Consider the following 27,585-nt stretch of genomic DNA (forward strand, 5'->3'; position numbering starts at 1 on the left):
GTGGGCTGAGGACACCTGGGGCGTTGGGAACTCCCTGGCTTCTCCTTGGCTTAACATCTGGAGCTGCTTGTGAATCGTGCCGCCACACACACCCGAGTGCAGGTGTCTTCTGCACAGACTGCGGGCCTCGCTCTTCTGAATGCCGCTAGCTCGCCACCCACCCACGGGTGAACCTGGTCAGGGTACTTTCTCTCGGGGGCAGACTCTGATCCTGGCGGGCTACCGGTGTTTCTGTTTGCTCGTTTCTTTCTTCCATTTCGGGAAAGGCTTCCTTACTGGGTGTGGAAATCTCCTATGCCTTTCCTCGCCTATTCTGTCAGCTTTAAAATTCTCTTTCAGTTGCCACCCTCACAGATGGATTAGGAAACTCTTTCCGGTGCACTCATTAGTGAAATGACCTCAATGAAGCTGGAATCCAATATCTAATCGCCGATTTTTAGCGAGTCCACACGCCAGGGTGGTCGGGGTCCAATGCAGCCCCGGCCAGGCCCAGGCCCCTTGGACCGGGCCACAGGAGGACACAGAGGAGGGTCCCGGCCCCCACGGTCGCGTTGCCGGCAGTTCTCCAAGGGCTTGGGCGTTTTCCAGAGGTAGGAGATGGAGGGGACTGATTTCTTCAGCGCCCCACAAACCACGCCACCCCACCCATGGGACACATCCCTAGAGAGAGAGAGAGAGACGCCCCATACACTCGCTCCCCTCCCCCATGCGCTGTGCCCCAGCCCGGGCCCGGGGGAATAGGCGGCAGCCCACCCACAGGGTGGGGGGCGCAGCTGAAAGGGGTTGTCGGGGAGGGCGGCCCCTGCCTGGGGTCAAAGGGCGGGCGACCCGCGCGTGCGCAATCGGCGGCGGCGGGGGCGGCCACGAGCTGGGGGTGGGCCAGGCGAGGAGAGGAAGGGGGCTGGAAGGTCTCCACCTTGGCGAGTCCAGCCGTGGAGGCGCATCTTGTGTGAGTGTGAGTGAGTGAGTGTGAGTGTGAGTGTGTGTGTGTGTGTGTGTGTGTGTATAGAGAGAGACAGCCCCCCACCCCGGCCCGCCGCTCCCTGCCCGCCCCGCCCCGCCCCGCCCCGCCTGTCACCCCCGTCCCTCGGAGCCCGCCGGACCCGGCCGGTGAACTCAACAGGCCCGGCCCGGTGCGGGTCAGCGCCGGCGCGGGGCCTGGGGCGGGAGGAGGCGGCGGGGAAGCGCAGAGAGGCTCGGCTTCTTGAGCGGGGCAGGGGCGCCCTCCGCCGTCTAGGGCCACACCACCCTGAACGCGCCCGATCTCGTCTGGTCTCGGAAGCTAAGCAGGGTCGGGCCCGGTTAGTACTTGGATGGGAGACCGCCTGGGAATACCGGGTGCCGTAGGCTTCTTCTTTTTTTTTTTTTTTTTTGTTTTGCCTCTTGTTCTGTCCCCTCTCTGGGAGCGAGGCGGCGGCCCGGGGTGGGGGTCACCCCCACCCTCAGCGCCCGCCGCGGTGCCTGGCGCCCCAGCCCGCACCGTGGGGCCTCCTCTTGTCCCAAGCCGCGACACCGCCGTCACGCGGCAGCATGCGTGGCTTCTGGACTGTCAGGTCTCAGACCAAAGGTCTGCTCTGTGGGAACCGACACGCTGGAGGAAACCTTGAGAGTCTGAGAGGGGAGGGAGTTCCAGAAGAAGGCCAGGATGTCATTTTGAGGGAGTATGTGACCAGAACTCGTCCCGTTGCTTTTGGGGTTCTATGGGCTACACGTAGGAATCTTTGGTGGTGGCACCTGATGTTGGGGGATCCGGAGTCACACCCAGACCTGCTCCACAGGCCTCCTTTTACTTTTCTCTTCGGATTCATTATTTTTAAAAAGTGTCTCTTATCTCTATGATTGCATTTTCTTTTCTCTCTCTTTTCAAGCAGATGATGGGAGTCCAAGTATTAAGGTGACATGTGTTGCCCGTGCCCCCCTCCCCCCTGTGTTCTTATTCATTTACCTCTGATGTCGTTCCAGCGTATTGTGGGGGTACCAATGTTAAGGTCGGGTACGTTGCCCTCTCCCAGCCTCCCCCCTCGGGTCAGAGCCTCAAGTGCGCCCATCCCCCAGTCGGTGCGCACCCACCCCATTCCTAATGGAGGTGTATGCCCATCCCCTCCCCCCACCCGCCCGACACCCACCCGATGAAGGTGATTCCTCTGTGTCCACTTAGGTGTCCATCGGTTCGTACCCATTTGCTGGTGAGCGCGAGCACGTGGTGCTCGTGTGTCCATTCTTGGGCTACCTGGCTTACTGGAACGGGTTCCAGCTCTGGCCAGGAGAACCACGAGAGGTGCCCTCTCACCGCTGCTCCTCCTAGCTGAATAGCACTCCGTGGTGTCCACGCGCCACATTTCATTTACGCACTCGTGGGTCGATGGGCACTCGGGTCGCTTCCAGGTCTTTGCGATTGTGACTTGTGCCCTGACTCTAACCCTAACCCTTACCCAGCCCGTCTCCTCCTCGGCCCCTGCCTGACTGACTCCTTCCCGCCCGGCCTGTCACCTGTCACCGTCCTCTGCCCCTGCCTGACACGCTCCTCCCCGCCCGGGCCGTCACCGTCCTCGGCCCCTGCCTGACGGGGCTCCTCCGTCGCCTGGGCCTTCCAAGGGCTTGGTGTGGACGCTGGTTCCAGGACGCCCTCCCAGGAACCCGGTAGCAGGGCGGCCGCAGCGTCTCGCGCCACCCAACCGTCCGCCGGCCGGCGGCCGGCGCTAAGTGGCCTGCGGGGGACGTGCCCCCACTGTGGGGCGGGCGCCCAGCCTGGTGTCTTCTCTGAGGCCCCGTGGCTGCTTTTCCCCCCCGCAAGGGGAGAGCCGCGGAGGTGGGGACCGGACCGCCTCCTCCTGGGGACGTACACCCAGCTCTCCACGTCGGATTCCGGGGCTCTCTGTCCTGCCAGAAGGCCCAGCTGGCCTGCGGGTCCTTAGAGTGGCAAAAACATCCGAAAACTGAGATTGAGGGTCCGGTGGTTGTCTGCACTTTTGTGCTGGGCACCCCAGAGAGGCCCGGGGGCTGGCTGGACAACGCGGTCTGCTGGGCAGGGGGGGGGGTTTGGAGGAGCAACTGATGCCCTTTGCACTTTGGGTAGCAAGTGTCTGAGGTGTCTCTGAGCCCTGCGCCATGTCGGGGGGGGGTGGGGGGGTGGGAGGTCGGGGGGGGGGGTGGAGGAGCAGGAGGAGGAGGAGGAGGAGGTGGGAAGGGCCTTGGCCGGCAGTCGTGTTCCCGGGGTGGCTTCTTCCACAGGCTGCTTGGCCTGGGCTCCCTGCACCTGGGCCTTTGGAGGACTGGCCCTGTGCTTGCCAACGCTTCCCCTGCAGGGACCCAGAGCTGGGAGGTTGCATCTCTCAGCCCTGGGTCGGGCAGAGCCCCAGCGGGCCATGCCCACAACCTCTCTCAGCACGGGTCCCCCAGAAGGCTCCTTTGGGACCAGGATTCTCTTGCGGGTGACTCTTTAAGGTCTGGCCCCTGGATGGAGGGGCACCAGGAGTAGAGGAGCAGGAAGGGGAAGGGGGTGGCCATGCGAGGGGACACTTTCAGGCCAAGTCCCAGCTTCAGCCTGATCCTCCTGGGAACCCCGGGGTGTACGTCACACCTCCTGGTTGTCCCGCTCTGAGACAAGGGCTCTGAGACAAGGAGCCGGGCTGCGCATTCCCCCAGCAGCCAGTCGTGGGCTGAGGACACCTGGGGCGTTGGGAACTCCCTGGCTTCTCCTTGGCTTAACATCTGGAGCTGCTTGTGAATCGTGCCGCCACACACACCCGAGTGCAGGTGTCTTCTGCACAGACTGCGGGCCTCGCTCTTCTGAATGCCGCTAGCTCGCCACCCACCCACGGGTGAACCTGGTCAGGGTACTTTCTCTCGGGGGCAGACTCTGATCCTGGCGGGCTACCGGTGTTTCTGTTTGCTCGTTTCTTTCTTCCATTTCGGGAAAGGCTTCCTTACTGGGTGTGGAAATCTCCTATGCCTTTCCTCGCCTATTCTGTCAGCTTTAAAATTCTCTTTCAGTTGCCACCCTCACAGATGGATTAGGAAACTCTTTCCGGTGCACTCATTAGTGAAATGACCTCAATGAAGCTGGAATCCAATATCTAATCGCCGATTTTTAGCGAGTCCACACGCCAGGGTGGTCGGGGTCCAATGCAGCCCCGGCCAGGCCCAGGCCCCTTGGACCGGGCCACAGGAGGACACAGAGGAGGGTCCCGGCCCCCACGGTCGCGTTGCCGGCAGTTCTCCAAGGGCTTGGGCGTTTTCCAGAGGTAGGAGATGGAGGGGACTGATTTCTTCAGCGCCCCACAAACCACGCCACCCCACCCATGGGACACATCCCTAGAGAGAGAGAGAGAGACGCCCCATACACTCGCTCCCCTCCCCCATGCGCTGTGCCCCAGCCCGGGCCCGGGGGAATAGGCGGCAGCCCACCCACAGGGTGGGGGGCGCAGCTGAAAGGGGTTGTCGGGGAGGGCGGCCCCTGCCTGGGGTCAAAGGGCGGGCGACCCGCGCGTGCGCAATCGGCGGCGGCGGGGGCGGCCACGAGCTGGGGGTGGGCCAGGCGAGGAGAGGAAGGGGGCTGGAAGGTCTCCACCTTGGCGAGTCCAGCCGTGGAGGCGCATCTTGTGTGAGTGTGAGTGAGTGAGTGTGAGTGTGAGTGTGAGTGTGTGTGTGTGTGTGTGTGTGTGTATAGAGAGAGACAGCCCCCCACCCCGGCCCGCCGCTCCCTGCCCGCCCCGCCCCGCCCCGCCCCGCCTGTCACCCCCGTCCCTCGGAGCCCGCCGGACCCGGCCGGTGAACTCAACAGGCCCGGCCCGGTGCGGGTCAGCGCCGGCGCGGGGCCTGGGGCGGGAGGAGGCGGCGGGGAAGCGCAGAGAGGCTCGGCTTCTTGAGCGGGGCAGGGGCGCCCTCCGCCGTCTAGGGCCACACCACCCTGAACGCGCCCGATCTCGTCTGGTCTCGGAAGCTAAGCAGGGTCGGGCCCGGTTAGTACTTGGATGGGAGACCGCCTGGGAATACCGGGTGCCGTAGGCTTCTTCTTTTTTTTTTTTTTTTTTGTTTTGCCTCTTGTTCTGTCCCCTCTCTGGGAGCGAGGCGGCGGCCCGGGGTGGGGGTCACCCCCACCCTCAGCGCCCGCCGCGGTGCCTGGCGCCCCAGCCCGCACCGTGGGGCCTCCTCTTGTCCCAAGCCGCGACACCGCCGTCACGCGGCAGCATGCGTGGCTTCTGGACTGTCAGGTCTCAGACCAAAGGTCTGCTCTGTGGGAACCGACACGCTGGAGGAAACCTTGAGAGTCTGAGAGGGGAGGGAGTTCCAGAAGAAGGCCAGGATGTCATTTTGAGGGAGTATGTGACCAGAACTCGTCCCGTTGCTTTTGGGGTTCTATGGGCTACACGTAGGAATCTTTGGTGGTGGCACCTGATGTTGGGGGATCCGGAGTCACACCCAGACCTGCTCCACAGGCCTCCTTTTACTTTTCTCTTCGGATTCATTATTTTTAAAAAGTGTCTCTTATCTCTATGATTGCATTTTCTTTTCTCTCTCTTTTCAAGCAGATGATGGGAGTCCAAGTATTAAGGTGACATGTGTTGCCCGTGCCCCCCTCCCCCCTGTGTTCTTATTCATTTACCTCTGATGTCGTTCCAGCGTATTGTGGGGGTACCAATGTTAAGGTCGGGTACGTTGCCCTCTCCCAGCCTCCCCCCTCGGGTCAGAGCCTCAAGTGCGCCCATCCCCCAGTCGGTGCGCACCCACCCCATTCCTAATGGAGGTGTATGCCCATCCCCTCCCCCCACCCGCCCGACACCCACCCGATGAAGGTGATTCCTCTGTGTCCACTTAGGTGTCCATCGGTTCGTACCCATTTGCTGGTGAGCGCGAGCACGTGGTGCTCGTGTGTCCATTCTTGGGCTACCTGGCTTACTGGAACGGGTTCCAGCTCTGGCCAGGAGAACCACGAGAGGTGCCCTCTCACCGCTGCTCCTCCTAGCTGAATAGCACTCCGTGGTGTCCACGCGCCACATTTCATTTACGCACTCGTGGGTCGATGGGCACTCGGGTCGCTTCCAGGTCTTTGCGATTGTGACTTGTGCCCTGACTCTAACCCTAACCCTTACCCAGCCCGTCTCCTCCTCGGCCCCTGCCTGACTGACTCCTTCCCGCCCGGCCTGTCACCTGTCACCGTCCTCTGCCCCTGCCTGACACGCTCCTCCCCGCCCGGGCCGTCACCGTCCTCGGCCCCTGCCTGACGGGGCTCCTCCGTCGCCTGGGCCTTCCAAGGGCTTGGTGTGGACGCTGGTTCCAGGACGCCCTCCCAGGAACCCGGTAGCAGGGCGGCCGCAGCGTCTCGCGCCACCCAACCGTCCGCCGGCCGGCGGCCGGCGCTAAGTGGCCTGCGGGGGACGTGCCCCCACTGTGGGGCGGGCGCCCAGCCTGGTGTCTTCTCTGAGGCCCCGTGGCTGCTTTTCCCCCCCGCAAGGGGAGAGCCGCGGAGGTGGGGACCGGACCGCCTCCTCCTGGGGACGTACACCCAGCTCTCCACGTCGGATTCCGGGGCTCTCTGTCCTGCCAGAAGGCCCAGCTGGCCTGCGGGTCCTTAGAGTGGCAAAAACATCCGAAAACTGAGATTGAGGGTCCGGTGGTTGTCTGCACTTTTGTGCTGGGCACCCCAGAGAGGCCCGGGGGCTGGCTGGACAACGCGGTCTGCTGGGCAGGGGGGGGGGTTTGGAGGAGCAACTGATGCCCTTTGCACTTTGGGTAGCAAGTGTCTGAGGTGTCTCTGAGCCCTGCGCCATGTCGGGGGGGGGGGGTGGGGGGGTGGGAGGTCGGGGGGGGGGGTGGAGGAGCAGGAGGAGGAGGAGGAGGAGGTGGGAAGGGCCTTGGCCGGCAGTCGTGTTCCCGGGGTGGCTTCTTCCACAGGCTGCTTGGCCTGGGCTCCCTGCACCTGGGCCTTTGGAGGACTGGCCCTGTGCTTGCCAACGCTTCCCCTGCAGGGACCCAGAGCTGGGAGGTTGCATCTCTCAGCCCTGGGTCGGGCAGAGCCCCAGCGGGCCATGCCCACAACCTCTCTCAGCACGGGTCCCCCAGAAGGCTCCTTTGGGACCAGGATTCTCTTGCGGGTGACTCTTTAAGGTCTGGCCCCTGGATGGAGGGGCACCAGGAGTAGAGGAGCAGGAAGGGGAAGGGGGTGGCCATGCGAGGGGACACTTTCAGGCCAAGTCCCAGCTTCAGCCTGATCCTCCTGGGAACCCCGGGGTGTACGTCACACCTCCTGGTTGTCCCGCTCTGAGACAAGGGCTCTGAGACAAGGAGCCGGGCTGCGCATTCCCCCAGCAGCCAGTCGTGGGCTGAGGACACCTGGGGCGTTGGGAACTCCCTGGCTTCTCCTTGGCTTAACATCTGGAGCTGCTTGTGAATCGTGCCGCCACACACACCCGAGTGCAGGTGTCTTCTGCACAGACTGCGGGCCTCGCTCTTCTGAATGCCGCTAGCTCGCCACCCACCCACGGGTGAACCTGGTCAGGGTACTTTCTCTCGGGGGCAGACTCTGATCCTGGCGGGCTACCGGTGTTTCTGTTTGCTCGTTTCTTTCTTCCATTTCGGGAAAGGCTTCCTTACTGGGTGTGGAAATCTCCTATGCCTTTCCTCGCCTATTCTGTCAGCTTTAAAATTCTCTTTCAGTTGCCACCCTCACAGATGGATTAGGAAACTCTTTCCGGTGCACTCATTAGTGAAATGACCTCAATGAAGCTGGAATCCAATATCTAATCGCCGATTTTTAGCGAGTCCACACGCCAGGGTGGTCGGGGTCCAATGCAGCCCCGGCCAGGCCCAGGCCCCTTGGACCGGGCCACAGGAGGACACAGAGGAGGGTCCCGGCCCCCACGGTCGCGTTGCCGGCAGTTCTCCAAGGGCTTGGGCGTTTTCCAGAGGTAGGAGATGGAGGGGACTGATTTCTTCAGCGCCCCACAAACCACGCCACCCCACCCATGGGACACATCCCTAGAGAGAGAGAGAGAGACGCCCCATACACTCGCTCCCCTCCCCCATGCGCTGTGCCCCAGCCCGGGCCCGGGGGAATAGGCGGCAGCCCACCCACAGGGTGGGGGGCGCAGCTGAAAGGGGTTGTCGGGGAGGGCGGCCCCTGCCTGGGGTCAAAGGGCGGGCGACCCGCGCGTGCGCAATCGGCGGCGGCGGGGGCGGCCACGAGCTGGGGGTGGGCCAGGCGAGGAGAGGAAGGGGGCTGGAAGGTCTCCACCTTGGCGAGTCCAGCCGTGGAGGCGCATCTTGTGTGAGTGTGAGTGAGTGAGTGTGAGTGTGAGTGTGTGTGTGTGTGTGTGTGTGTGTATAGAGAGAGACAGCCCCCCACCCCGGCCCGCCGCTCCCTGCCCGCCCCGCCCCGCCCCGCCCCGCCTGTCACCCCCGTCCCTCGGAGCCCGCCGGACCCGGCCGGTGAACTCAACAGGCCCGGCCCGGTGCGGGTCAGCGCCGGCGCGGGGCCTGGGGCGGGAGGAGGCGGCGGGGAAGCGCAGAGAGGCTCGGCTTCTTGAGCGGGGCAGGGGCGCCCTCCGCCGTCTAGGGCCACACCACCCTGAACGCGCCCGATCTCGTCTGGTCTCGGAAGCTAAGCAGGGTCGGGCCCGGTTAGTACTTGGATGGGAGACCGCCTGGGAATACCGGGTGCCGTAGGCTTCTTCTTTTTTTTTTTTTTTTTTGTTTTGCCTCTTGTTCTGTCCCCTCTCTGGGAGCGAGGCGGCGGCCCGGGGTGGGGGTCACCCCCACCCTCAGCGCCCGCCGCGGTGCCTGGCGCCCCAGCCCGCACCGTGGGGCCTCCTCTTGTCCCAAGCCGCGACACCGCCGTCACGCGGCAGCATGCGTGGCTTCTGGACTGTCAGGTCTCAGACCAAAGGTCTGCTCTGTGGGAACCGACACGCTGGAGGAAACCTTGAGAGTCTGAGAGGGGAGGGAGTTCCAGAAGAAGGCCAGGATGTCATTTTGAGGGAGTATGTGACCAGAACTCGTCCCGTTGCTTTTGGGGTTCTATGGGCTACACGTAGGAATCTTTGGTGGTGGCACCTGATGTTGGGGGATCCGGAGTCACACCCAGACCTGCTCCACAGGCCTCCTTTTACTTTTCTCTTCGGATTCATTATTTTTAAAAAGTGTCTCTTATCTCTATGATTGCATTTTCTTTTCTCTCTCTTTTCAAGCAGATGATGGGAGTCCAAGTATTAAGGTGACATGTGTTGCCCGTGCCCCCCTCCCCCCTGTGTTCTTATTCATTTACCTCTGATGTCGTTCCAGCGTATTGTGGGGGTACCAATGTTAAGGTCGGGTACGTTGCCCTCTCCCAGCCTCCCCCCTCGGGTCAGAGCCTCAAGTGCGCCCATCCCCCAGTCGGTGCGCACCCACCCCATTCCTAATGGAGGTGTATGCCCATCCCCTCCCCCCACCCGCCCGACACCCACCCGATGAAGGTGATTCCTCTGTGTCCACTTAGGTGTCCATCGGTTCGTACCCATTTGCTGGTGAGCGCGAGCACGTGGTGCTCGTGTGTCCATTCTTGGGCTACCTGGCTTACTGGAACGGGTTCCAGCTCTGGCCAGGAGAACCACGAGAGGTGCCCTCTCACCGCTGCTCCTCCTAGCTGAATAGCACTCCGTGGTGTCCACGCGCCACATTTCATTTACGCACTCGTGGGTCGATGGGCACTCGGGTCGCTTCCAGGTCTTTGCGATTGTGACTTGTGCCCTGACTCTAACCCTAACCCTTACCCAGCCCGTCTCCTCCTCGGCCCCTGCCTGACTGACTCCTTCCCGCCCGGCCTGTCACCTGTCACCGTCCTCTGCCCCTGCCTGACACGCTCCTCCCCGCCCGGGCCGTCACCGTCCTCGGCCCCTGCCTGACGGGGCTCCTCCGTCGCCTGGGCCTTCCAAGGGCTTGGTGTGGACGCTGGTTCCAGGACGCCCTCCCAGGAACCCGGTAGCAGGGCGGCCGCAGCGTCTCGCGCCACCCAACCGTCCGCCGGCCGGCGGCCGGCGCTAAGTGGCCTGCGGGGGACGTGCCCCCACTGTGGGGCGGGCGCCCAGCCTGGTGTCTTCTCTGAGGCCCCGTGGCTGCTTTTCCCCCCCGCAAGGGGAGAGCCGCGGAGGTGGGGACCGGACCGCCTCCTCCTGGGGACGTACACCCAGCTCTCCACGTCGGATTCCGGGGCTCTCTGTCCTGCCAGAAGGCCCAGCTGGCCTGCGGGTCCTTAGAGTGGCAAAAACATCCGAAAACTGAGATTGAGGGTCCGGTGGTTGTCTGCACTTTTGTGCTGGGCACCCCAGAGAGGCCCGGGGGCTGGCTGGACAACGCGGTCTGCTGGGCAGGGGGGGGGGTTTGGAGGAGCAACTGATGCCCTTTGCACTTTGGGTAGCAAGTGTCTGAGGTGTCTCTGAGCCCTGCGCCATGTCGGGGGGGGTGGGGGGGTGGGAGGTCGGGGGGGGGGGGTGGAGGAGCAGGAGGAGGAGGAGGAGGAGGTGGGAAGGGCCTTGGCCGGCAGTCGTGTTCCCGGGGTGGCTTCTTCCACAGGCTGCTTGGCCTGGGCTCCCTGCACCTGGGCCTTTGGAGGACTGGCCCTGTGCTTGCCAACGCTTCCCCTGCAGGGACCCAGAGCTGGGAGGTTGCATCTCTCAGCCCTGGGTCGGGCAGAGCCCCAGCGGGCCATGCCCACAACCTCTCTCAGCACGGGTCCCCCAGAAGGCTCCTTTGGGACCAGGATTCTCTTGCGGGTGACTCTTTAAGGTCTGGCCCCTGGATGGAGGGGCACCAGGAGTAGAGGAGCAGGAAGGGGAAGGGGGTGGCCATGCGAGGGGACACTTTCAGGCCAAGTCCCAGCTTCAGCCTGATCCTCCTGGGAACCCCGGGGTGTACGTCACACCTCCTGGTTGTCCCGCTCTGAGACAAGGGCTCTGAGACAAGGAGCCGGGCTGCGCATTCCCCCAGCAGCCAGTCGTGGGCTGAGGACACCTGGGGCGTTGGGAACTCCCTGGCTTCTCCTTGGCTTAACATCTGGAGCTGCTTGTGAATCGTGCCGCCACACACACCCGAGTGCAGGTGTCTTCTGCACAGACTGCGGGCCTCGCTCTTCTGAATGCCGCTAGCTCGCCACCCACCCACGGGTGAACCTGGTCAGGGTACTTTCTCTCGGGGGCAGACTCTGATCCTGGCGGGCTACCGGTGTTTCTGTTTGCTCGTTTCTTTCTTCCATTTCGGGAAAGGCTTCCTTACTGGGTGTGGAAATCTCCTATGCCTTTCCTCGCCTATTCTGTCAGCTTTAAAATTCTCTTTCAGTTGCCACCCTCACAGATGGATTAGGAAACTCTTTCCGGTGCACTCATTAGTGAAATGACCTCAATGAAGCTGGAATCCAATATCTAATCGCCGATTTTTAGCGAGTCCACACGCCAGGGTGGTCGGGGTCCAATGCAGCCCCGGCCAGGCCCAGGCCCCTTGGACCGGGCCACAGGAGGACACAGAGGAGGGTCCCGGCCCCCACGGTCGCGTTGCCGGCAGTTCTCCAAGGGCTTGGGCGTTTTCCAGAGGTAGGAGATGGAGGGGACTGATTTCTTCAGCGCCCCACAAACCACGCCACCCCACCCATGGGACACATCCCTAGAGAGAGAGAGAGAGACGCCCCATACACTCGCTCCCCTCCCCCATGCGCTGTGCCCCAGCCCGGGCCCGGGGGAATAGGCGGCAGCCCACCCACAGGGTGGGGGGCGCAGCTGAAAGGGGTTGTCGGGGAGGGCGGCCCCTGCCTGGGGTCAAAGGGCGGGCGACCCGCGCGTGCGCAATCGGCGGCGGCGGGGGCGGCCACGAGCTGGGGGTGGGCCAGGCGAGGAGAGGAAGGGGGCTGGAAGGTCTCCACCTTGGCGAGTCCAGCCGTGGAGGCGCATCTTGTGTGAGTGTGAGTGAGTGAGTGTGAGTGTGAGTGTGTGTGTGTGTGTGTGTGTGTGTATAGAGAGAGACAGCCCCCCACCCCGGCCCGCCGCTCCCTGCCCGCCCCGCCCCGCCCCGCCCCGCCTGTCACCCCCGTCCCTCGGAGCCCGCCGGACCCGGCCGGTGAACTCAACAGGCCCGGCCCGGTGCGGGTCAGCGCCGGCGCGGGGCCTGGGGCGGGAGGAGGCGGCGGGGAAGCGCAGAGAGGCTCGGCTTCTTGAGCGGGGCAGGGGCGCCCTCCGCCGTCTAGGGCCACACCACCCTGAACGCGCCCGATCTCGTCTGGTCTCGGAAGCTAAGCAGGGTCGGGCCCGGTTAGTACTTGGATGGGAGACCGCCTGGGAATACCGGGTGCCGTAGGCTTCTTCTTTTTTTTTTTTTTTTTTGTTTTGCCTCTTGTTCTGTCCCCTCTCTGGGAGCGAGGCGGCGGCCCGGGGTGGGGGTCACCCCCACCCTCAGCGCCCGCCGCGGTGCCTGGCGCCCCAGCCCGCACCGTGGGGCCTCCTCTTGTCCCAAGCCGCGACACCGCCGTCACGCGGCAGCATGCGTGGCTTCTGGACTGTCAGGTCTCAGACCAAAGGTCTGCTCTGTGGGAACCGACACGCTGGAGGAAACCTTGAGAGTCTGAGAGGGGAGGGAGTTCCAGAAGAAGGCCAGGATGTCATTTTGAGGGAGTATGTGACCAGAACTCGTCCCGTTGCTTTTGGGGTTCTATGGGCTACACGTAGGAATCTTTGGTGGTGGCACCTGATGTTGGGGGATCCGGAGTCACACCCAGACCTGCTCCACAGGCCTCCTTTTACTTTTCTCTTCGGATTCATTATTTTTAAAAAGTGTCTCTTATCTCTATGATTGCATTTTCTTTTCTCTCTCTTTTCAAGCAGATGATGGGAGTCCAAGTATTAAGGTGACATGTGTTGCCCGTGCCCCCCTCCCCCCTGTGTTCTTATTCATTTACCTCTGATGTCGTTCCAGCGTATTGTGGGGGTACCAATGTTAAGGTCGGGTACGTTGCCCTCTCCCAGCCTCCCCCCTCGGGTCAGAGCCTCAAGTGCGCCCATCCCCCAGTCGGTGCGCACCCACCCCATTCCTAATGGAGGTGTATGCCCATCCCCTCCCCCCACCCGCCCGACACCCACCCGATGAAGGTGATTCCTCTGTGTCCACTTAGGTGTCCATCGGTTCGTACCCATTTGCTGGTGAGCGCGAGCACGTGGTGCTCGTGTGTCCATTCTTGGGCTACCTGGCTTACTGGAACGGGTTCCAGCTCTGGCCAGGAGAACCACGAGAGGTGCCCTCTCACCGCTGCTCCTCCTAGCTGAATAGCACTCCGTGGTGTCCACGCGCCACATTTCATTTACGCACTCGTGGGTCGATGGGCACTCGGGTCGCTTCCAGGTCTTTGCGATTGTGACTTGTGCCCTGACTCTAACCCTAACCCTTACCCAGCCCGTCTCCTCCTCGGCCCCTGCCTGACTGACTCCTTCCCGCCCGGCCTGTCACCTGTCACCGTCCTCTGCCCCTGCCTGACACGCTCCTCCCCGCCCGGGCCGTCACCGTCCTCGGCCCCTGCCTGACGGGGCTCCTCCGTCGCCTGGGCCTTCCAAGGGCTTGGTGTGGACGCTGGTTCCAGGACGCCCTCCCAGGAACCCGGTAGCAGGGCGGCCGCAGCGTCTCGCGCCACCCAACCGTCCGCCGGCCGGCGGCCGGCGCTAAGTGGCCTGCGGGGGACGTGCCCCCACTGTGGGGCGGGCGCCCAGCCTGGTGTCTTCTCTGAGGCCCCGTGGCTGCTTTTCCCCCCCGCAAGGGGAGAGCCGCGGAGGTGGGGACCGGACCGCCTCCTCCTGGGGACGTACACCCAGCTCTCCACGTCGGATTCCGGGGCTCTCTGTCCTGCCAGAAGGCCCAGCTGGCCTGCGGGTCCTTAGAGTGGCAAAAACATCCGAAAACTGAGATTGAGGGTCCGGTGGTTGTCTGCACTTTTGTGCTGGGCACCCCAGAGAGGCCCGGGGGCTGGCTGGACAACGCGGTCTGCTGGGCAGGGGGGGGGGGTTTGGAGGAGCAACTGATGCCCTTTGCACTTTGGGTAGCAAGTGTCTGAGGTGTCTCTGAGCCCTGCGCCATGTCGGGGGGGGGGTGAGGGGGTGGGAGGTCGGGGGGGGGGGGTGGAGGAGCAGGAGGAGGAGGAGGAGGAGGTGGGAAGGGCCTTGGCCGGCAGTCGTGTTCCCGGGGTGGCTTCTTCCACAGGCTGCTTGGCCTGGGCTCCCTGCACCTGGGCCTTTGGAGGACTGGCCCTGTGCTTGCCAACGCTTCCCCTGCAGGGACCCAGAGCTGGGAGGTTGCATCTCTCAGCCCTGGGTCGGGCAGAGCCCCAGCGGGCCATGCCCACAACCTCTCTCAGCACGGGTCCCCCAGAAGGCTCCTTTGGGACCAGGATTCTCTTGCGGGTGACTCTTTAAGGTCTGGCCCCTGGATGGAGGGGCACCAGGAGTAGAGGAGCAGGAAGGGGAAGGGGGTGGCCATGCGAGGGGACACTTTCAGGCCAAGTCCCAGCTTCAGCCTGATCCTCCTGGGAACCCCGGGGTGTACGTCACACCTCCTGGTTGTCCCGCTCTGAGACAAGGGCTCTGAGACAAGGAGCCGGGCTGCGCATTCCCCCAGCAGCCAGTCGTGGGCTGAGGACACCTGGGGCGTTGGGAACTCCCTGGCTTCTCCTTGGCTTAACATCTGGAGCTGCTTGTGAATCGTGCCGCCACACACACCCGAGTGCAGGTGTCTTCTGCACAGACTGCGGGCCTCGCTCTTCTGAATGCCGCTAGCTCGCCACCCACCCACGGGTGAACCTGGTCAGGGTACTTTCTCTCGGGGGCAGACTCTGATCCTGGCGGGCTACCGGTGTTTCTGTTTGCTCGTTTCTTTCTTCCATTTCGGGAAAGGCTTCCTTACTGGGTGTGGAAATCTCCTATGCCTTTCCTCGCCTATTCTGTCAGCTTTAAAATTCTCTTTCAGTTGCCACCCTCACAGATGGATTAGGAAACTCTTTCCGGTGCACTCATTAGTGAAATGACCTCAATGAAGCTGGAATCCAATATCTAATCGCCGATTTTTAGCGAGTCCACACGCCAGGGTGGTCGGGGTCCAATGCAGCCCCGGCCAGGCCCAGGCCCCTTGGACCGGGCCACAGGAGGACACAGAGGAGGGTCCCGGCCCCCACGGTCGCGTTGCCGGCAGTTCTCCAAGGGCTTGGGCGTTTTCCAGAGGTAGGAGATGGAGGGGACTGATTTCTTCAGCGCCCCACAAACCACGCCACCCCACCCATGGGACACATCCCTAGAGAGAGAGAGAGAGACGCCCCATACACTCGCTCCCCTCCCCCATGCGCTGTGCCCCAGCCCGGGCCCGGGGGAATAGGCGGCAGCCCACCCACAGGGTGGGGGGCGCAGCTGAAAGGGGTTGTCGGGGAGGGCGGCCCCTGCCTGGGGTCAAAGGGCGGGCGACCCGCGCGTGCGCAATCGGCGGCGGCGGGGGCGGCCACGAGCTGGGGGTGGGCCAGGCGAGGAGAGGAAGGGGGCTGGAAGGTCTCCACCTTGGCGAGTCCAGCCGTGGAGGCGCATCTTGTGTGAGTGTGAGTGAGTGAGTGTGAGTGTGAGTGTGTGTGTGTGTGTGTGTGTGTGTATAGAGAGAGACAGCCCCCCACCCCGGCCCGCCGCTCCCTGCCCGCCCCGCCCCGCCCCGCCCCGCCTGTCACCCCCGTCCCTCGGAGCCCGCCGGACCCGGCCGGTGAACTCAACAGGCCCGGCCCGGTGCGGGTCAGCGCCGGCGCGGGGCCTGGGGCGGGAGGAGGCGGCGGGGAAGCGCAGAGAGGCTCGGCTTCTTGAGCGGGGCAGGGGCGCCCTCCGCCGTCTAGGGCCACACCACCCTGAACGCGCCCGATCTCGTCTGGTCTCGGAAGCTAAGCAGGGTCGGGCCCGGTTAGTACTTGGATGGGAGACCGCCTGGGAATACCGGGTGCCGTAGGCTTCTTCTTTTTTTTTTTTTTTTTTTGTTTTGCCTCTTGTTCTGTCCCCTCTCTGGGAGCGAGGCGGCGGCCCGGGGTGGGGGTCACCCCCACCCTCAGCGCCCGCCGCGGTGCCTGGCGCCCCAGCCCGCACCGTGGGGCCTCCTCTTGTCCCAAGCCGCGACACCGCCGTCACGCGGCAGCATGCGTGGCTTCTGGACTGTCAGGTCTCAGACCAAAGGTCTGCTCTGTGGGAACCGACACGCTGGAGGAAACCTTGAGAGTCTGAGAGGGGAGGGAGTTCCAGAAGAAGGCCAGGATGTCATTTTGAGGGAGTATGTGACCAGAACTCGTCCCGTTGCTTTTGGGGTTCTATGGGCTACACGTAGGAATCTTTGGTGGTGGCACCTGATGTTGGGGGATCCGGAGTCACACCCAGACCTGCTCCACAGGCCTCCTTTTACTTTTCTCTTCGGATTCATTATTTTTAAAAAGTGTCTCTTATCTCTATGATTGCATTTTCTTTTCTCTCTCTTTTCAAGCAGATGATGGGAGTCCAAGTATTAAGGTGACATGTGTTGCCCGTGCCCCCCTCCCCCCTGTGTTCTTATTCATTTACCTCTGATGTCGTTCCAGCGTATTGTGGGGGTACCAATGTTAAGGTCGGGTACGTTGCCCTCTCCCAGCCTCCCCCCTCGGGTCAGAGCCTCAAGTGCGCCCATCCCCCAGTCGGTGCGCACCCACCCCATTCCTAATGGAGGTGTATGCCCATCCCCTCCCCCCACCCGCCCGACACCCACCCGATGAAGGTGATTCCTCTGTGTCCACTTAGGTGTCCATCGGTTCGTACCCATTTGCTGGTGAGCGCGAGCACGTGGTGCTCGTGTGTCCATTCTTGGGCTACCTGGCTTACTGGAACGGGTTCCAGCTCTGGCCAGGAGAACCACGAGAGGTGCCCTCTCACCGCTGCTCCTCCTAGCTGAATAGCACTCCGTGGTGTCCACGCGCCACATTTCATTTACGCACTCGTGGGTCGATGGGCACTCGGGTCGCTTCCAGGTCTTTGCGATTGTGACTTGTGCCCTGACTCTAACCCTAACCCTTACCCAGCCCGTCTCCTCCTCGGCCCCTGCCTGACTGACTCCTTCCCGCCCGGCCTGTCACCTGTCACCGTCCTCTGCCCCTGCCTGACACGCTCCTCCCCGCCCGGGCCGTCACCGTCCTCGGCCCCTGCCTGACGGGGCTCCTCCGTCGCCTGGGCCTTCCAAGGGCTTGGTGTGGACGCTGGTTCCAGGACGCCCTCCCAGGAACCCGGTAGCAGGGCGGCCGCAGCGTCTCGCGCCACCCAACCGTCCGCCGGCCGGCGGCCGGCGCTAAGTGGCCTGCGGGGGACGTGCCCCCACTGTGGGGCGGGCGCCCAGCCTGGTGTCTTCTCTGAGGCCCCGTGGCTGCTTTTCCCCCCCGCAAGGGGAGAGCCGCGGAGGTGGGGACCGGACCGCCTCCTCCTGGGGACGTACACCCAGCTCTCCACGTCGGATTCCGGGGCTCTCTGTCCTGCCAGAAGGCCCAGCTGGCCTGCGGGTCCTTAGAGTGGCAAAAACATCCGAAAACTGAGATTGAGGGTCCGGTGGTTGTCTGCACTTTTGTGCTGGGCACCCCAGAGAGGCCCGGGGGCTGGCTGGACAACGCGGTCTGCTGGGCAGGGGGGGGGGTTTGGAGGAGCAACTGATGCCCTTTGCACTTTGGGTAGCAAGTGTCTGAGGTGTCTCTGAGCCCTGCGCCATGTCGGGGGGGGGGTGGGGGGGTGGGAGGTCGGGGGGGGGGGTGGAGGAGCAGGAGGAGGAGGAGGAGGAGGTGGGAAGGGCCTTGGCCGGCAGTCGTGTTCCCGGGGTGGCTTCTTCCACAGGCTGCTTGGCCTGGGCTCCCTGCACCTGGGCCTTTGGAGGACTGGCCCTGTGCTTGCCAACGCTTCCCCTGCAGGGACCCAGAGCTGGGAGGTTGCATCTCTCAGCCCTGGGTCGGGCAGAGCCCCAGCGGGCCATGCCCACAACCTCTCTCAGCACGGGTCCCCCAGAAGGCTCCTTTGGGACCAGGATTCTCTTGCGGGTGACTCTTTAAGGTCTGGCCCCTGGATGGAGGGGCACCAGGAGTAGAGGAGCAGGAAGGGGAAGGGGGTGGCCATGCGAGGGGACACTTTCAGGCCAAGTCCCAGCTTCAGCCTGATCCTCCTGGGAACCCCGGGGTGTACGTCACACCTCCTGGTTGTCCCGCTCTGAGACAAGGGCTCTGAGACAAGGAGCCGGGCTGCGCATTCCCCCAGCAGCCAGTCGTGGGCTGAGGACACCTGGGGCATTGGGAACTCCCTGGCTTCTCCTTGGCTTAACATCTGGAGCTGCTTGTGAATCGTGCCGCCACACACACCCGAGTGCAGGTGTCTTCTGCACAGACTGCGGGCCTCGCTCTTCTGAATGCCGCTAGCTCGCCACCCACCCACGGGTGAACCTGGTCAGGGTACTTTCTCTCGGGGGCAGACTCTGATCCTGGCGGGCTACCGGTGTTTCTGTTTGCTCGTTTCTTTCTTCCATTTCGGGAAAGGCTTCCTTACTGGGTGTGGAAATCTCCTATGCCTTTCCTCGCCTATTCTGTCAGCTTTAAAATTCTCTTTCAGTTGCCACCCTCACAGATGGATTAGGAAACTCTTTCCGGTGCACTCATTAGTGAAATGACCTCAATGAAGCTGGAATCCAATATCTAATCGCCGATTTTTAGCGAGTCCACACGCCAGGGTGGTCGGGGTCCAATGCAGCCCCGGCCAGGCCCAGGCCCCTTGGACCGGGCCACAGGAGGACACAGAGGAGGGTCCCGGCCCCCACGGTCGCGTTGCCGGCAGTTCTCCAAGGGCTTGGGCGTTTTCCAGAGGTAGGAGATGGAGGGGACTGATTTCTTCAGCGCCCCACAAACCACGCCACCCCACCCATGGGACACATCCCTAGAGAGAGAGAGAGAGACGCCCCATACACTCGCTCCCCTCCCCCATGCGCTGTGCCCCAGCCCGGGCCCGGGGGAATAGGCGGCAGCCCACCCACAGGGTGGGGGGCGCAGCTGAAAGGGGTTGTCGGGGAGGGCGGCCCCTGCCTGGGGTCAAAGGGCGGGCGACCCGCGCGTGCGCAATCGGCGGCGGCGGCGGCGGCGGCGGCGGCGGCGGCGGCGGCGGCGGCGGGGGCGGCCACGAGCTGGGGGTGGGGGGCGGGTAGGGGAAGGAGGCCAGGCGAGGAGAGGAAAGGGGCTGGAAGGTCTCCACCTTGGCGAGTCCAGCCGTGGAGGCGCATCTTGTGTGAGTGTGAGTGAGTGAGTGTGAGTGTGAGTGTGTGTGTGTGTGTGTGTGTGTGTATAGAGAGAGACAGCCCCCCACCCCGGCCCGCCGCTCCCTGCCCGCCCCGCCCCGCCTGTCACCCCCGTCCCTCGGAGCCCGCCGGACCCGGCCGGTGAACTCAACAGGCCCGGCCCGGCGCGGGTCAGCGCCGGTGCGGGGCCTGGGGCGGGAGGAGGCGGCGGGGAAGTGCAGAGAGGCTCGGCTTCTTGAGCGGGGCAGGGGCGCCCTCCGCCGTCTAGGGCCACACCACCCTGAACGCGCCCGACCTCGTCTGGTCTGGGAAGCTAAGCAGGGTCGGGCCTGGTTAGTACTTGGATGGGAGACCGCCTGGGAATACCGGGTGCCGTCGGCTTCTTCTTTTTTTTTTTTTTGTTTTGCCTCCTGTTCTGTCCCCTCTCTGGGAGCGAGGCGGCGGCCCGGGGTGGGGGTCACCCCCACCCTCAGCGCCCGCCGCGGTGCCTGGCGCCCCAGCCCGCACCGTGGGGCCTCCTCTTGTCCCAAGCCGCGACACCGCCGTCACGCGGCAGCATGCGTGGCTTCTGGACTGTCAGGTCTCAGACCAAAGGTCTGCTCTGTGGGAACCGACACGCTGGAGGAAACCTTGAGAGTCTGAGAGGGGAGGGAGTTCCAGAAGAAGGCCAGGATGTCATTTGGAGGGAGTATGTGACCAGAACTCGTCCCGTTGCTTTTGGGGTTCTCTGGGCTACACGTAGGAATCTTTGGTGGTGGCACCTGATGTTGGGGGATCCGGAGTCACACCCAGACCTGCTCCACAGGCCTCCTTTTACTTTTCTCTTCGGATTCATTATTTTTAAAAAGTGTCTCTTATCTCTATGATTGCATTTTCTTTTCTCTCTCTTTTCAAGCAGATGATGGGAGTCCAAGTATTAAGGTGACATGTGTTGCCCGTGCCCCCCTCCCCCCTGTGTTCTTATTCATTTACCTCTGATGTCGTTCCAGCGTATTGTGGGGGTACCAATGTTAGGGTCGGGTACGTTGCCCTCTCCCTGCCTCCCCCCTCGGGTCAGAGCCTCAAGTGCGCCCATCCCCCAGTCGGTGCGCACCCACCCCATTCCTAATGGAGGTGTATGCCCATCCCCTCCCCCCACCCGCCCGACACCCACCCGATGAAGGTGATTCCTCTGTGTCCACTTAGGTGTCCATCGGTTCGTACCCATTTGCTGGTGAGCGCGAGCACGTGGTGCTCGTGTGTCCATTCTTGGGCTACCTGGCTTACTGGAACGGGTTCCAGCTCTGGCCAGGAGAACCACGAGAGGTGCCCTCTCACCGCTGCTCCTCCTAGCTGAATAGCACTCCGTGGTGTCCACGCGCCACATTTCATTTACGCACTCGTGGGTCGATGGGCACTCGGGTCGCTTCCAGGTCTTTGCGATTGTGACTTGTACCCTGACTCTAACCCTAACCCTTACCCAGCCCGTCTCCTCCTCGGCCCCTGCCTGACTGACTCCTTCCCGCCCGGCCTGTCACCTGTCACCGTCCTCTGCCCCTGCCTGACACGCTCCTCCCCGCCCGGGCCGTCACCGTCCTCGGCCCCTGCCTGACGGGGCTCCTCCGTCGCCTGGGCCTTCCAAGGGCTTGGTGTGGACGCTGGTTCCAGGACGCCCTCCCAGGAACCCGGTAGCAGGGCGGCCGCAGCGTCTCCCGCCACCCAACCGTCCGCCGGCCGGCGGCCGTCGCTAAGTGGCCTGCGGGGGACGTGCCCCCACTGTGGGGCGGGCGCCCAGCCTGGTGTCTTCTCTGAGGCCCCGTGGCTGCTTTCCCCCCCCCCCCGCAAGGGGAGAGCCGCGGAGGTGGGGACCGCCTCCTCGTGGGGACGTACACCCAGCTCTCCACGTCGGATTCCGGGGCTCTCTGTCCTGCCAGAAGGCCCAGCTGGCCTGCGGGTCCTTAGAGTGGCAAAAACATCCGAAAACTGAGATTGAGGGTCCGGTGGTTGTCTGCACTTTTGTGCTGGGCACCCCAGGGAGGCCCGGGGGCTGGCTGGACAACGCGGTCTGCTGGGCGGGGGGGGGGTTTGGAGGAGCAACTGATGCCCTTTGCACTTTGGGTAGCAAGTGTCTGAGGTGTCTCTGAGCCCTGCGCCATGTCGGGGGTGGGGGGTGGGAGGTCGGGGGGGTGGAGGAGCAGGAGGAGGAGGAGGAGGAGGAGGTGGGAAGGGCCGTGGCCTGCAGTCGTCTTCCCGGGGTGGCTTCTTCCACAGGCTGCTTGGCCTGGGCTCCCTGCACCTGGGCCTTTGGAGGACTGGCCCTGTGCTTGCCAACGCTTCCCCTGCAGGGACCCAGAGCTGGGAGGTTGCATCTCTCAGCCCTGGGTCGGGCAGAGCCCCAGCGGGCCATGCCCACAACCTCTCTCAGCACGGGTCCCCCAGAAGGCTCCTTTGGGACCAGGATTCTCTTGCGGGTGACTCTTTAAGGTCTGGCCCCTGGATGGAGGGGCACCAGGAGTAGAGGAGCAGGAAGGGGAAGGGGGTGGCCATGCGAGGGGACACTTTCAGGCCAAGTCCCAGCTTCAGCCTGATCCTCCTGGGAACCCCGGGGTGTACGTCACACCTCCTGGTTGTCCCGCTCTGAGACAAGGAGCCGGGCTTCGCATTCCCCCAGCAGCCAGTCGTGGGCTGAGGACACCTGGGGCGTTGGGAACTCCCTGGCTTCTCCTTGGCTTAACATCTGGAGCTGCTTGTGAATCGTGCCGCCACACACACCCGAGTGCAGGTGTCTTCTGCACAGACTGCGGGCCTCGCTCTTCTGAATGCCGCTAGCTCGCCACCCACCCACGGGTGAACCTGGTCAGGGTACTTTCTCTCGGGGGCAGACTCTGATCCTGGCGGGCTACCGGTGTTTCTGTTTGCTCGTTTCTTTCTTCCATTTCGGGAAAGGCTTCCTTACTGGGTGTGGAAATCTCCTATGCCTTTCCTCGCCTATTCTGTCAGCTTTAAAATTCTCTTTCAGTTGCCACCCTCACAGATGGATTAGGAAACTCTTTCCGGTGCACTCATTAGTGAAATGACCTCAATGAAGCTGGAATCCAATATCTAATCGCCGATTTTTAGCGAGTCCACACGCCAGGGTGGTCGGGGTCCAATGCAGCCCCGGCCAGGCCCAGGCCCCTTGGACTGGGCCACAGGAGGACGCAGAGGAGGGTCCCGGCCCCCCCGGTCGCGTTGCCGGCAGTTCTCCAAGGGCTTGGGCGTTTTCCAGAGGTAGGAGATGGAGGGGACTGATTTCTTCAGCGCCCCACAAACCACGCCACCCCACCCATGGGACACATCCCTAGAGAGAGAGAGAGACGCCCCATACACTCGCTCCCCTCCCCCATGCGCTGTGCCCCAGCCCGGGCCCGGGGGAATAGGCGGCAGCCCACCCACAGGGTGGGGGGCCCAGCTGAAAGGGGTTGTCGGGGAGGGCGGCCCCTGCCTGGGGTCAAAGGGCGGGCGATCCGCGCGTGCGCAATCGGCGGCGGCGGCGGGGGCGGCCACGAGCTGGGGGTGGGGGGCGGGTAGGGGAAGGAGGCCAGGCGAGGAGAGGAAGGGGGCTGGAAGGTCTCCACCTTGGCGAGTCCAGCCGTGGAGGCGCATCTTGTGTGAGTGTGAGTGAGTGAGTGTGAGTGTGTGTGTGTGTGTGTGTTTGTGTGTGTATAGAGAGACAGCCCCCCACCCCGGCCCACCGCTCCCTGCCCGCCCCGCCCCGCCCCGCCTGTCACCCCCGTCCCTCGGAGCCCGCCGGACCCGGCCGGTGAACTCAACAGGCCCGGCCCGGCGCGGGTCAGCGCCGGTGCGGGGCCTGGGGCGGGAGGAGGCGGCGGGGAAGTGCAGAGAGGCTCGGCTTCTTGAGCGGGGCAGGGGCGCCCTCCGCAGTCTAGGGCCACACCACCCTGAACGCGCCCGACCTCGTCTGGTCTGGGAAGCTAAGCAGGGTCGGGCCTGGTTAGTACTTGGATGGGAGACCGCCTGGGAATACCGGGTGCCGTCGGCTTCTTCTTTTTTTTTTTTTTGTTTTGCCTCCTGTTCTGTCCCCTCTCTGGGAGCGAGGCGGCGGCCCGGGGTGGGGGTCACCCCCACCCTCAGCGCCCGCCGCGGTGCCTGGCGCCCCAGCCCGCACCGTGGGGCCTCCTCTTGTCCCAAGCCGCGACACCGCCGTCACGCGGCAGCATGCGTGGCTTCTGGACTGTCAGGTCTCAGACCAAAGGTCTGCTCTGTGGGAACCGACACGCTGGAGGAAACCTTGAGAGTCTGAGAGGGGAGGGAGTTCCAGAAGAAGGCCAGGATGTCATTTGGAGGGAGTATGTGACCAGAACTCGTCCCGTTGCTTTTGGGGTTCTCTGGGCTACACGTAGGAATCTTTGGTGGTGGCACCTGATGTTGGGGGATCCGGAGTCACACCCAGACCTGCTCCACAGGCCTCCTTTTACTTTTCTCTTCGGATTCATTATTTTTAAAAAGTGTCTCTTATCTCTATGATTGCATTTTCTTTTCTCTCTCTTTTCAAGCAGATGATGGGAGTCCAAGTATTAAGGTGACATGTGTTGCCCGTGCCCCCCTCCCCCCTGTGTTCTTATTCATTTACCTCTGATGTCGTTCCAGCGTATTGTGGGGGTACCAATGTTAGGGTCGGGTACGTTGCCCTCTCCCTGCCTCCCCCCTCGGGTCAGAGCCTCAAGTGCGCCCATCCCCCAGTCGGTGCGCACCCACCCCATTCCTAATGGAGGTGTATGCCCATCCCCTCCCCCCACCCGCCCGACACCCACCCGATGAAGGTGATTCCTCTGTGTCCACTTAGGTGTCCATCCGTTCGTACCCATTTGCTGGTGAGCGCGAGCACGTGGTGCTCGTGTGTCCATTCTTGGGCTACCTGGCTTACTGGAACGGGTTCCAGCTCTGGCCAGGAGAACCACGAGAGGTGCCCTCTCACCGCTGCTCCTCCTAGCTGAATAGCACTCCGTGGTGTCCACGCGCCACATTTCATTTACGCACTCGTGGGTCGATGGGCACTCGGGTCGCTTCCAGGTCTTTGCGATTGTGACTTGTGCCCTGACTCTAACCCTAACCCTTACCCAGCCCGTCTCCTCCTCGGCCCCTGCCTGACTGACTCCTTCCCGCCCGGCCTGTCACCTGTCACCGTCCTCTGCCCCTGCCTGACACGCTCCTCCCCGCCCGGGCCGTCACCGTCCTCGGCCCCTGCCTGACGGGGCTCCTCCGTCGCCTGGGCCTTCCAAGGGCTTGGTGTGGACGCTGGTTCCAGGACGCCCTCCCAGGAACCCGGTAGCAGGGCGGCCGCAGCGTCTCGCGCCACCCAACCGTCCGCCGGCCGGCGGCCGTCGCTAAGTGGCCTGCGGGGGACGTGCCCCCACTGTGGGGCGGGCGCCCAGCCTGGTGTCTTCTCTGAGGCCCCGTGGCTGCTTTCCCCCCCCCCCCGCAAGGGGAGAGCCGCGGAGGTGGGGACCGCCTCCTCGTGGGGACGTACACCCAGCTCTCCACGTCGGATTCCGGGGCTCTCTGTCCTGCCAGAAGGCCCAGCTGGCCTGCGGGTCCTTAGAGTGGCAAAAACATCCGAAAACTGAGATTGAGGGTCCGGTGGTTGTCTGCACTTTTGTGCTGGGCACCCCAGGGAGGCCCGGGGGCTGGCTGGACAACGCGGTCTGCTGGGCGGGGGGGGGGGTTTGGAGGAGCAACTGATGCCCTTTGCACTTTGGGTAGCAAGTGTCTGAGGTGTCTCTGAGCCCTGCGCCATGTCGGGGGTGGGGGGTGGGAGGTCGGGGGGGTGGAGGAGCAGGAGGAGGAGGAGGAGGAGGAGGTGGGAAGGGCCGTGGCCTGCAGTCGTCTTCCCGGGGTGGCTTCTTCCACAGGCTGCTTGGCCTGGGCTCCCTGCACCTGGGCCTTTGGAGGACTGGCCCTGTGCTTGCCAACGCTTCCCCTGCAGGGACCCAGAGCTGGGAGGTTGCATCTCTCAGCCCTGGGTCGGGCAGAGCCCCAGCGGGCCATGCCCACAACCTCTCTCAGCACGGGTCCCCCAGAAGGCTCCTTTGGGACCAGGATTCTCTTGCGGGTGACTCTTTAAGGTCTGGCCCCTGGATGGAGGGGCACCAGGAGTAGAGGAGCAGGAAGGGGAAGGGGGTGGCCATGCGAGGGGACACTTTCAGGCCAAGTCCCAGCTTCAGCCTGATCCTCCTGGGAACCCCGGGGTGTACGTCACACCTCCTGGTTGTCCCGCTCTGAGACAAGGAGCCGGGCTTCGCATTCCCCCAGCAGCCAGTCGTGGGCTGAGGACACCTGGGGCGTTGGGAACTCCCTGGCTTCTCCTTGGCTTAACATCTGGAGCTGCTTGTGAATCGTGCCGCCACACACACCCGAGTGCAGGTGTCTTCTGCACAGACTGCGGGCCTCGCTCTTCTGAATGCCGCTAGCTCGCCACCCACCCACGGGTGAACCTGGTCAGGGTACTTTCTCTCGGGGGCAGACTCTGATCCTGGCGGGCTACCGGTGTTTCTGTTTGCTCGTTTCTTTCTTCCATTTCGGGAAAGGCTTCCTTACTGGGTGTGGAAATCTCCTATGCCTTTCCTCGCCTATTCTGTCAGCTTTAAAATTCTCTTTCAGTTGCCACCCTCACAGATGGATTAGGAAACTCTTTCCGGTGCACTCATTAGTGAAATGACCTCAATGAAGCTGGAATCCAATATCTAATCGCCGATTTTTAGCGAGTCCACACGCCAGGGTGGTCGGGGTCCAATGCAGCCCCGGCCAGGCCCAGGCCCCTTGGACTGGGCCACAGGAGGACGCAGAGGAGGGTCCCGGCCCCCCCGGTCGCGTTGCCGGCAGTTCTCCAAGGGCTTGGGCGTTTTCCAGAGGTAGGAGATGGAGGGGACTGATTTCTTCAGCGCCCCACAAACCACGCCACCCCACCCATGGGACACATCCCTAGAGAGAGAGAGAGACGCCCCATACACTCGCTCCCCTCCCCCATGCGCTGTGCCCCAGCCCGGGCCCGGGGGAATAGGCGGCAGCCCACCCACAGGGTGGGGGGCCCAGCTGAAAGGGGTTGTCGGGGAGGGCGGCCCCTGCCTGGGGTCAAAGGGCGGGCGATCCGCGCGTGCGCAATCGGCGGCGGCGGCGGCGGCGGCGGCGGCGGCGGCGGCGGCGGCGGCGGCGGCGGCGGCGGCGGCGGCGGCGGCGGGGGCGGCCACGAGCTGGGGGTGGGGGGCGGGTAGGGGAAGGAGGCCAGGCGAGGAGAGGAAGGGGGCTGGAAGGTCTCCACCTTGGCGAGTCCAGCCGTGGAGGCGCATCTTGTGTGAGTGTGAGTGAGTGAGTGTGAGTGTGTGTGTGTGTGTGTGTTTGTGTGTGTATAGAGAGACAGCCCCCCACCCCGGCCCACCGCTCCCTGCCCGCCCCGCCCCGCCCCGCCTGTCACCCCCGTCCCTCGGAGCCCGCCGGACCCGGCCGGTGAACTCAACAGGCCCGGCCCGGCGCGGGTCAGCGCCGGTGCGGGGCCTGGGGCGGGAGGAGGCGGCGGGGAAGTGCAGAGAGGCTCGGCTTCTTGAGCGGGGCAGGGGCGCCCTCCGCAGTCTAGGGCCACACCACCCTGAACGCGCCCGACCTCGTCTGGTCTGGGAAGCTAAGCAGGGTCGGGCCTGGTTAGTACTTGGATGGGAGACCGCCTGGGAATACCGGGTGCCGTCGGCTTCTTCTTTTTTTTTTTTTTGTTTTGCCTCCTGTTCTGTCCCCTCTCTGGGAGCGAGGCGGCGGCCCGGGGTGGGGGTCACCCCCACCCTCAGCGCCCGCCGCGGTGCCTGGCGCCCCAGCCCGCACCGTGGGGCCTCCTCTTGTCCCAAGCCGCGACACCGCCGTCACGCGGCAGCATGCGTGGCTTCTGGACTGTCAGGTCTCAGACCAAAGGTCTGCTCTGTGGGAACCGACACGCTGGAGGAAACCTTGAGAGTCTGAGAGGGGAGGGAGTTCCAGAAGAAGGCCAGGATGTCATTTGGAGGGAGTATGTGACCAGAACTCGTCCCGTTGCTTTTGGGGTTCTCTGGGCTACACGTAGGAATCTTTGGTGGTGGCACCTGATGTTGGGGGATCCGGAGTCACACCCAGACCTGCTCCACAGGCCTCCTTTTACTTTTCTCTTCGGATTCATTATTTTTAAAAAGTGTCTCTTATCTCTATGATTGCATTTTCTTTTCTCTCTCTTTTCAAGCAGATGATGGGAGTCCAAGTATTAAGGTGACATGTGTTGCCCGTGCCCCC

At 63.7% G+C, this 27,585-nt stretch overlaps 8 non-coding genes across 8 annotated transcripts; all 8 read left to right on the top strand.

The window, feature by feature from the left end:
- Positions 1-1,231: 1,231 nt before the first annotated feature.
- LOC142876535 (5S ribosomal RNA) lies at positions 1,232-1,350 on the top strand. Its single transcript, XR_012923436.1, has one exon. It is a non-coding gene; the product is annotated as a 5S ribosomal RNA (ribosomal RNA).
- Positions 1,351-4,891: 3,541 nt separating this feature from the next.
- Positions 4,892-5,010, top strand: LOC142876537 (5S ribosomal RNA). The gene has a single exon (XR_012923438.1). It is a non-coding gene; the product is annotated as a 5S ribosomal RNA (ribosomal RNA).
- A 3,538-nt stretch (positions 5,011-8,548) lies between these two features.
- LOC142876538 (5S ribosomal RNA) lies at positions 8,549-8,667 on the top strand. Its single transcript, XR_012923439.1, has one exon. It is a non-coding gene; the product is annotated as a 5S ribosomal RNA (ribosomal RNA).
- A 3,535-nt stretch (positions 8,668-12,202) lies between these two features.
- Positions 12,203-12,321, top strand: LOC142876539 (5S ribosomal RNA). Its single transcript, XR_012923440.1, has one exon. It is a non-coding gene; the product is annotated as a 5S ribosomal RNA (ribosomal RNA).
- A 3,538-nt stretch (positions 12,322-15,859) lies between these two features.
- On the top strand, positions 15,860-15,978 carry LOC142876540 (5S ribosomal RNA). The gene has a single exon (XR_012923441.1). It is a non-coding gene; the product is annotated as a 5S ribosomal RNA (ribosomal RNA).
- Positions 15,979-19,561: 3,583 nt separating this feature from the next.
- Positions 19,562-19,680, top strand: LOC142876632 (5S ribosomal RNA). Its single transcript, XR_012923532.1, has one exon. It is a non-coding gene; the product is annotated as a 5S ribosomal RNA (ribosomal RNA).
- Positions 19,681-23,201: 3,521 nt separating this feature from the next.
- LOC142876633 (5S ribosomal RNA) lies at positions 23,202-23,320 on the top strand. The gene has a single exon (XR_012923533.1). It is a non-coding gene; the product is annotated as a 5S ribosomal RNA (ribosomal RNA).
- Positions 23,321-26,902: 3,582 nt separating this feature from the next.
- On the top strand, positions 26,903-27,021 carry LOC142876634 (5S ribosomal RNA). Its single transcript, XR_012923534.1, has one exon. It is a non-coding gene; the product is annotated as a 5S ribosomal RNA (ribosomal RNA).
- Positions 27,022-27,585: the final 564 nt, after the last annotated feature.

Source organism: Microcebus murinus, chromosome 15, assembly GCF_040939455.1.
Source record: "Microcebus murinus isolate Inina chromosome 15, M.murinus_Inina_mat1.0, whole genome shotgun sequence".
NCBI lineage: Eukaryota > Metazoa > Chordata > Mammalia > Primates > Cheirogaleidae > Microcebus > Microcebus murinus.